General features: G+C 40.8%; 1 non-coding gene across 1 annotated transcript; it reads left to right on the plus strand.

Moving 5' to 3' along the window:
• The first annotated feature begins 913 nt into the window (after positions 1–913).
• Positions 914–1,020, plus strand: LOC141593708 (small nucleolar RNA R71). The gene has a single exon (XR_012521777.1). It is a non-coding gene; the product is annotated as a small nucleolar RNA R71 (small nucleolar RNA).
• The last annotated feature ends 7,382 nt before the right edge of the window (positions 1,021–8,402 follow it).

Below are 8,402 nucleotides of genomic sequence, written 5' to 3' on the forward strand. Positions count from 1 at the left end.
CCCTTGGGAGGCTTGTAGTTGGCTCATTTGGGTAGCCAATTGGGAGATTTGGTTGTCCGTCATTCGTTGAGAAGCTTGCATTTGGGTCCTAAGTTGGTTGATGGATGAGGTTGTCTCGTCATGTTTTTGAGTGGAATGGTTGATGAATTGTGTTTGAGTATTGACAAGTTGGTTTTGGGAAGTCATCAATTGTTCCATCATGAGTTCCAAGCTTGACTTTGGTTGGGTGTTTTGTTGGAAAGGTTGGGTGGTTTGTTGGAAAGGTTGGGTGGTTGGTGGGTTAAGTGATTGAAATTGTTGCCTTGGTTGGAAGGTTCTTCCTTGGAAACCCGGTGGACCTTGATTGAATGTTGTGTTTTGTTTTTGAGTTTGGAAGTTTGGTTGTTGTGATTTTTGTTGGAAGGTTGGGTTTTGGACATTTTGAGAGCCATAGGAGAAGTTTGGGTGGGCTCTCAATCCGGGGTGATATTGGTTGTTGTTAAATGCTTGCTTGGCCGGACTAGACTCCCATATCCCGTTCACTTGCTCCATACAACTTCCATCTCCAACCACCAAAGGACACTCATTGGGTGGGTGTCCTTGGTCTCCACAAAGCTCACAACTATAGACTTGGTTCCTCATAGAAGAATTGCTAGATGTTTTGCTTGAGCTCATCAAAGCAACTTGTTGCTTAAGCTCTTCTATCATCTCTTTCACTTCTACATTGTTGGCCGATTCGACCGTTGACTTCCCTTTCCTCTTGTGCCTATCATTGTTCCAATGAAAGGTACGAGAAGCCATTTCTTCAATAAGCTCTTTCGCCGTCTTGTGGTCTATCTTATCCAAAGCTCCCTTCCCCGAGCCGGAATCAAGGTTCATCTTCATCTCAATTTTTAACCCTTCATAGAAATTGTTGATGAGCTCATCATCCCCAATACCGTGGTGAGGACATAGCCTTTGGAGGCCCTTGTACCTCTCCCATGCTTCATAAAGGGTCTCATCTTCTTGTTGGGTGAACCCTTGGAGCTCACTCTTGATTCTTGCGGTTCGTTGGGGTGGGAAATACTTGTTGAGAAAAGCCTTAGAGACATCGTCCCAAGTCCGAAGAGAGTCGGGTTCACAACTTTTAAGCCATTCCTTGGCACTTCCCCTCAAAGAGTAAGGGAAAAGACTAAGGCGTACGGCATCTTTCGTGACTCCATTGGCCTTGAACATGTCACAACTATCCAAGAACTCGTTGAGATGCTCGTTGGGGTTTTCGGTGGCTCCCCCTCCGAATTGGTTCCCTTGGACAAGTTGTAGCAAGGTGGCTTTCACATCAAAATTGTTGGCTTGAATAGGTGGCTTCACAATACTCGGATTTACCACCTTTTTCGGAGCCAAGTTATCTCTCATAGGTACCGCGGCCATTGTTACTTCCGTTTCCAAGGTTGCAAAAGGATTTTCGAAAGTTTCAAAGACCCGTGGTTCTTCTTGAAGGTTCTCAATTACTGGATTTTCTTGAGGAATCGGTGTTTCTATAAGCCCTCTTCTACGGAGTGAATTTAGTCTTCTCGCGGTTGCTTCGATCTCGTGGTCAATCGGGCGTATTGGTTGACCTCTTCGAGCTCTCCTAACCATGCAAAAAGTCCTACACACTTAAGAGAGGGATTAGTAACAAAAGACTTAGTCTAAACAAGAACGAAAACAATTAATATCTAGCCGAACTCCCCGGCAATGGCGCCAAAAACTTGATGGAATCAAGCTATACCTCGCAAGTGCACGATTTTATCGTTGTACACTATTAAGGGTCGATCCCACAAGGAGCTAGGAAGACTACTAATCGTTTTAACTCTATGGTTTAGCTAAGTCGACAATAAAGGGAGAAGGTTATGCTAGAACTACTAACAACAAGGTAAAACAAACTAAATAAGTAATAGGAGAAAAAAAAACAAGATAGAATAAATGGTTGTAAATCAAATATATTAAAAACCTAAGACTCGGTTCTTCCCAAACAATTCGTAATTCCACACAATCAAATCTCTAGGCTAATCACAAGGGTAGTAAGGTGAGGAGGTGACGACTCTAATTCGCCTAAGACCCCCCTCTCGGGTTCGAAATAGGACACTAGTACTACCCACCAACCTCCCTCTCGGGTTCGAAGGTCGGAATCCTTAACTCAATACCCAACTACCCCAAAAACATGCATTTTCCCAAGGTAGTCCGGTTATTTGCTAAGGTCATTAAGCCCCATCAATTCCCGGGTCATCCCACTCCCTCTCTCGAGGGTCGATTTCAAACGCTAGATTAGGGGTGTCCTACCCCGGTTCTCCCTTTCGGTCTCAACCAAGGTCAACAATAGGGTCAAATCTCGGGTATCCAAATCACAACCTAACCAACTCTCGTTGGTGGTCAAGGGTCGTAAGTCAACACTACCCAAAAGTCAACCCATAAACCATGTCATTCCTCTAACCTACCCTCACCAATTTCCCCAAATAATTAGCCTTTATGAAATTCAATTAGTGAAATTACTCATGTTGGGTCAAACCGAGCCCTAGTGGAGGACTACTCACTAATCATGGTCCTAATTGCAAAATAAACAATAAAGATGGAAACTTTGGTCACAAACATGGTGGGAGGATAAATTCTACTACTAAACATGCAACAATCCAACAATAGATGAAAAGAAAGACGATTTAATCTAATAACAAGGTTGATTAAACTAAAAGACACAATCTTTAACCAAATCAACTCAAAGATTAAGTCTTTGAGGACAACTATCCAAGGATGAACAAATGTAAGAGAAACAAAGGAGAGATGAACAATGAAAAGATGAACAATGGTGAAAATAACAACAACAAACAAACAACAACAATTTTAACATAAACAATCAAACAAACATGAAAGAAGAACAAAATGTAAACAAATGAAAATAGGGAGAGAATTAATACCAACACAATAGTGAAAGAGGAATTTGGATAGAAATAATAAAGAAGGAAATCCTTCAATCTTCTTTCAAACCCAAATTCAATCACTAATTGATTGAAGAACTTCTCTAATTAAGGAAAGATTAACAAAGAGATTAACAAAGTTTTAAGCTTTAAAGGGTAAATATTCTGGATCTAGGGTTGTGTGTACAAAAGGGTTTAAGAGGGGGTATTTATAGGCTTGTCCAAGATTAGGAAGAAAAGAGGAAGAAAAGAAAGAAAAGCCCAAATTCTCGTGCTGCTGTGTTTTGCCGGTGCACCGGTTGCCGGTGCTCCTACCGGCAAAACCGTGCAAGGATTTAAAATGTCTGGCATCCGTGTTTTGCCGGTGGGAGCACCGGCAGCCGGTGCACCGGCAGCCGGTGCACCGGCAGCCGGTGCACCGGCAAAACACTTTCTTTAGGACTTCTTCTTCTTCTTAAGGGTGCGTAATACCGGTTGACCGGCTGCCGGTGCTCCTACCGGCAGCGAGGTCAAGCTTGTTTTTCACCAAATTCTTCAATTAATTCCACTTACTGTGCCTTACCGGTGGGCCGGTTGCCGGCCTGCCGGCAAAACACACTCTTCACCATTTCTTCACCTCTTCTTCATGTAAAGGCAATGGGGTGCCTTTCTTGCCCCAATTTCTCTATACTTGGGTCGTTTCCTACAAAGGGATACACAAGGTAACAAGTATGGGCATTGGGCACAAAATGCAAGGAAAAACACCCGAAACCGACTCGATACGAGTCGGTATGCATAAAAGAAAGAGGGAATTAAGAGTAAGTTAATCGTATATCAACTTGCGATTGTTCTCCCTATAAATGTCATCCCCTTTAAGGTACATCAATTGCTCCTCTAAGTATTGGAGTCTTTTCTCGGCTACAGTTATCCCCATGAGAGGATTTTCATCCTTGGATTCGTTATCGGAGTCACCTAGTACTTCACTTTCATGAGGAGGCAACCTTCCCTCTACGGCATAGATACGGCCCTCGATGAGCTCAAGGCGGTCATAGACTTGATCTTGGGTAACTTGCATTTGGGCTAGCGCGGCTAGGATTCGATCATTACCATCTTGAAGTTGGTGGAGATTTGTTTCGCTGGATCCAGGCATCTTGAAAACTGGATAAGAGATCGACGACGAATCAAAACACGATCGACCATTCTACCACACTTGCTAAAAGAAGAAATGTTTTGACTCGTGAAGTGGGTGTGTGCCACTTGTGTTGAGTGAGTTTTGAAGAAAGACAAGGTTTTTTGAAAATGTGTGTCCTAGTCAACGATAGTGTAGTTGTAGGAGTGGACTCGAAGTGAGGTTTTGAAATGGGCTTGTGGCCCGAATTTTGACACGACAAACGGACAGAGTTTTGACCGGATTTTGCGCTAATTGAAAGCCTATTTCAAAATTTTGTTTGAAAATGGGTTTTGATTTTTGAAAAATCGTCATGGTTTTGTTTAGAAATGGCAATCACGTAAGGTACAAACATTTACACAAGCATTATAACGGGATGCTGAGTGCATTTAAAAGGGTTTTGGTTTAAAGGGTGGGTTGCCATACCGAACCATCAAACCCGAAGTCTGTGGAGAGGCTCGTACCAAACAAGAGTAAGGCCGATTCCTAGTCCATTTCCTCAAGTAGTGAAGGCCCTTGATACAAACAAGAGTAAGCATCATGGTATGGATGACGTCAATCGCTATCCATCCTTAGGCCCAAATAAGAATTAGGACCGTTTAGACGGGACGATTGGTCGAATGGGTTGGGTTGGGCCTAGGAAGGTCAATAAAACGGTCTAGGAAGACCGAGTTATGAAAAAACCGACAATTGTCTTGTACAAACTATTCCCTAACCTTGTTCAAGTTTCACCCTTGCTACAAGTAAGTGTATTATCCCAGTGAGTCGCCAAACGTGGACAGCGGGGGGGCCACGGGGGCGCTTGGGAGGAAAGAGGAACAAGCGTTTGCATTTTTGTATGGAGTCGCCACCAATTTTTATGGGAAATTGGAACCGTTCGAATACCTCGTGCCATGTCAAGACACAAAGTAGAGACATGAACACTAAGCAATCGTTACCCTTAGCATTCTATGTCTAGAATGACTCTCGTGGATGCCAATGAACACGGGTGTTCACGGAGATCTGGAGTAAGGGGTGAGGGTACGTATTAGGAAGCTCTTTTGATCGAACACCTAATCCCGCCGGCCTCGATAGCGGCCTCTACTAATGATTAGGGAAGTTGTCTATACTTGATATATTGTCGGCTATATGCATGCAATGCAACATCCAAGTTTTGATCCTAACATATGAATTAATGCTAAGTCGGTGAACAATTAATTAACATACAATTGGGTCGAAGTAGGATTTAATGTCCAATTACATGTGAAAACATACAAATGATAAAAGAAATACAATAATTATAAATTACAATAATGAAAATTACAATAATGAAAATTACATTAATTACAACGGATTAGGCGATTTATGTCGAAAATACCTTTAAAACGGATGATTTGGAAAAGACGAATAAAAGAATAAAATTACGAACAAATTAGAAGGTGATAATACGATTAATAGTTAATTATACGTAAGCTAATTAAACTAGGTCAAAGCAAAAACGGAGTTCAGGGACAGAATTCAACCCGGAATAGGCGCAGCAGAGAGCCGCATCCTTGAATAAAGCGCAGAGACGCTGCGTCTGTTCTGACTGACCACTTCGGGCCGTGAGCCGAATTGCAAATTGTTAATATCAATTGGTAAATTTAATGATCGATTAAATTATTTACTCGGGTGAAAGTGATTAATAGGTTATTTAACATATGAATGGGTCATGAAAGCGATAAAACATGGATGAGACGGAATTAAGATTGATTAATTACAGGAGTGAACGATATTAACAAACTAAACAAATTAAGTGGACTAAACTAAACATGATGAATTAATGACGAATATGCGATGAATATGACAAAAGACAGATTAAAATATATCAAAGACGAATTCCAGAAACTCGATATGAACGAATTGAATCCCTAAAGCCCGAATTGAATTTAATGACGAAAACCCGCAAATATGAGATTATAAGGGATTTAAGTCGGATTTAATGACGAATTAAACATGTTAAAGATGATGAATTATATACATGTGAATTATATGTTGTTATATCAAAGAATTAACAGGAAACAAACGAAACAAAAACAAGAATTTAACGAATTGCAGAGGACGAAGGAAGAAGAAAGGAAGCAGGAACTGCGGCAGCCTCACGAAGAGGCGCAGCAGGAACTGCGCTCCTTCGAAGAGGCGCAGCAGTTGCTGCGTCCTTTCTCGATGGCCAGTCTTCTGGAAATCCGTAAAAAGAGGTTTTAAAGCACGGTTTTAGAAATCGGTTTTAATGAGGTATTTTCGACATAAACCTTACATTGATGATTACAATACAATAAAATACAATAAATAAAAGAGATATTAACACCCTCAGACTTACATGTTGACGAAACGAGAAGGACTAAGATATCAATTAGTGATGCTCGACGCGAATGCAAAGAAAGTGCCCTCGTAAGAGGAAAACGATTAGATTAATTAAGTTGATTGATGTGGAGTTGGTCAAATTGGTCGGTCATGCAAACGAGGCTGGTACTCAGAAGGATCCGAGCTTACGTGGTCGAATATTCAAGCACGTAGACGCCAAAAAGTAAGAACAAAGGTCTAGAATGCAAAGGGAGAAGAGAAGGGCGGACACTCGCGTGAGAAATATGAGGAGCGAAGGCTCCTATTTATACTAATCACGTGAAGGAATTAGGGTTTCGGAGACTCTTTGGAAGTGAATCTCGGAAAGATATAAAAAGATACGAAAAATTACGCAGAAAAGGGCCTGGGAAGAGGCGCAGCAGCCACTGCGTCTCTTGGAAGAGGCGCAGCACCTGCTGCGTCTGTTCCCAAGTGGTTTCCTCCTGCGGAAGAAAGATTTCCGTGTTTAAGTTATGGTAGGACGGAAATAATTCGGTTTTCCTTAATATCTTATGTGAATATTACGGGAAATTGTTTACTAAAAGATAAAGATTGTGAAATATTTATAAAAATATGGAATAGAAATATCCGGAACATTCCATAACATTCTGACTCGGGATTTAACGGTTATCAGAAAATGAAGACGGTTTTAGGCTCGGACTCCAAATGTACTCTAATTACTGTCAAAACGACCGTATCGGCACGTAGATGACAACTAAGAGGTAGATATTAATATTTGAGCAATCACTTGACGATAATCTTACGAATTGTCACAAATCGTTCCGCGTACCAAACATGCGGCCCAATCATCACCGGGTGGTGCAGAAATGAGGTATCTACAACACTTCTAATAACTTAGCATTTACACTTTACAATTCATGACATTTACACTTTACATCATATGACATTTACACTTTCTGTTTTTATCTCATTTAAATTCCTATAACTTAACATTTACACTTCTAATAACTTAACATTTACACTTTACAGTTCATGACATTTATACTTCCGATTAGTTTACATTTACACTTCTAATAACTTAACATTTACACTTTACAATTCATGACATTTACACTTTACATCAGTGACACTATTTTTAACGTTCACACTTACATGCTAGTTTTAATTGATGACACAGGTACACGTAAAGCAAGCTGCAGTTGTACGATGTTTGAAAGAACCGGAATCCTATGCCGCCATATAATATGGATTTTTTCAGCAAGTGGGGATAAAGAGTATACCAGAAGATTATGTTGTAAATAGATGGATGAAAGAGTATCTCCGATTAAGGATTTTCAATACTAATGGTGAAGGGACAGAAAACATGCAAGTCATCGATGAAAAACAAATTGCAATGTCAATAATGTGGTCAGAAGTTCATGAAGCTGTATGCTCCTTCGAGACAAAGGAGTAGCTAATGTTGACAGCTTTTCCGCTGTAATTAGGGCATTTAAACAGTCGATGTCACCATTAGGAGAAGTGTTGAATAAAAATCAACAAATGGAGAAATTTCTGAATTGTACGGCATGTGAGGTAGTGACGATATTGCCACTAAAGAATTCGAAAAACAAGGGTACTGGAAAAAGATTGCTGTCAGCCAAAACAAAAGCAATGGTGTTGGCTAGGAAACCCAAACGTAAGTGTAAGAATTACAAGAGAATGACAAATCACGACAAGAGGAACTGCCCTAACCCCTTCTCAGCACACACGCCATTGTGTGAAGGGTCGTCTGAACAAGAAGAGGATGAAGGAGAGGAGGAGGAAGAGCTGGAATCAAAACAAGAATAGACGTCAGATCAGTGACAAATGTTGCTCTATATATTTTGAGTGTGTAACTTAAAACTTTGATGTGCTATAACTGGAGCGGGCGATTAGGAATTGGTCTCATGGCAGCGTAACTTTGAACTGCAGTTGGTGTAACTTTTAGTAACACCAACGTTAGAGTTACACTATCATAAGAACAAAATCTCTCTGTTTTATTAGAT

The sequence above is a fragment of the Silene latifolia genome, chromosome 7 (assembly GCF_048544455.1).
Source record: "Silene latifolia isolate original U9 population chromosome 7, ASM4854445v1, whole genome shotgun sequence".
Lineage (NCBI taxonomy): Eukaryota > Viridiplantae > Streptophyta > Magnoliopsida > Caryophyllales > Caryophyllaceae > Silene > Silene latifolia.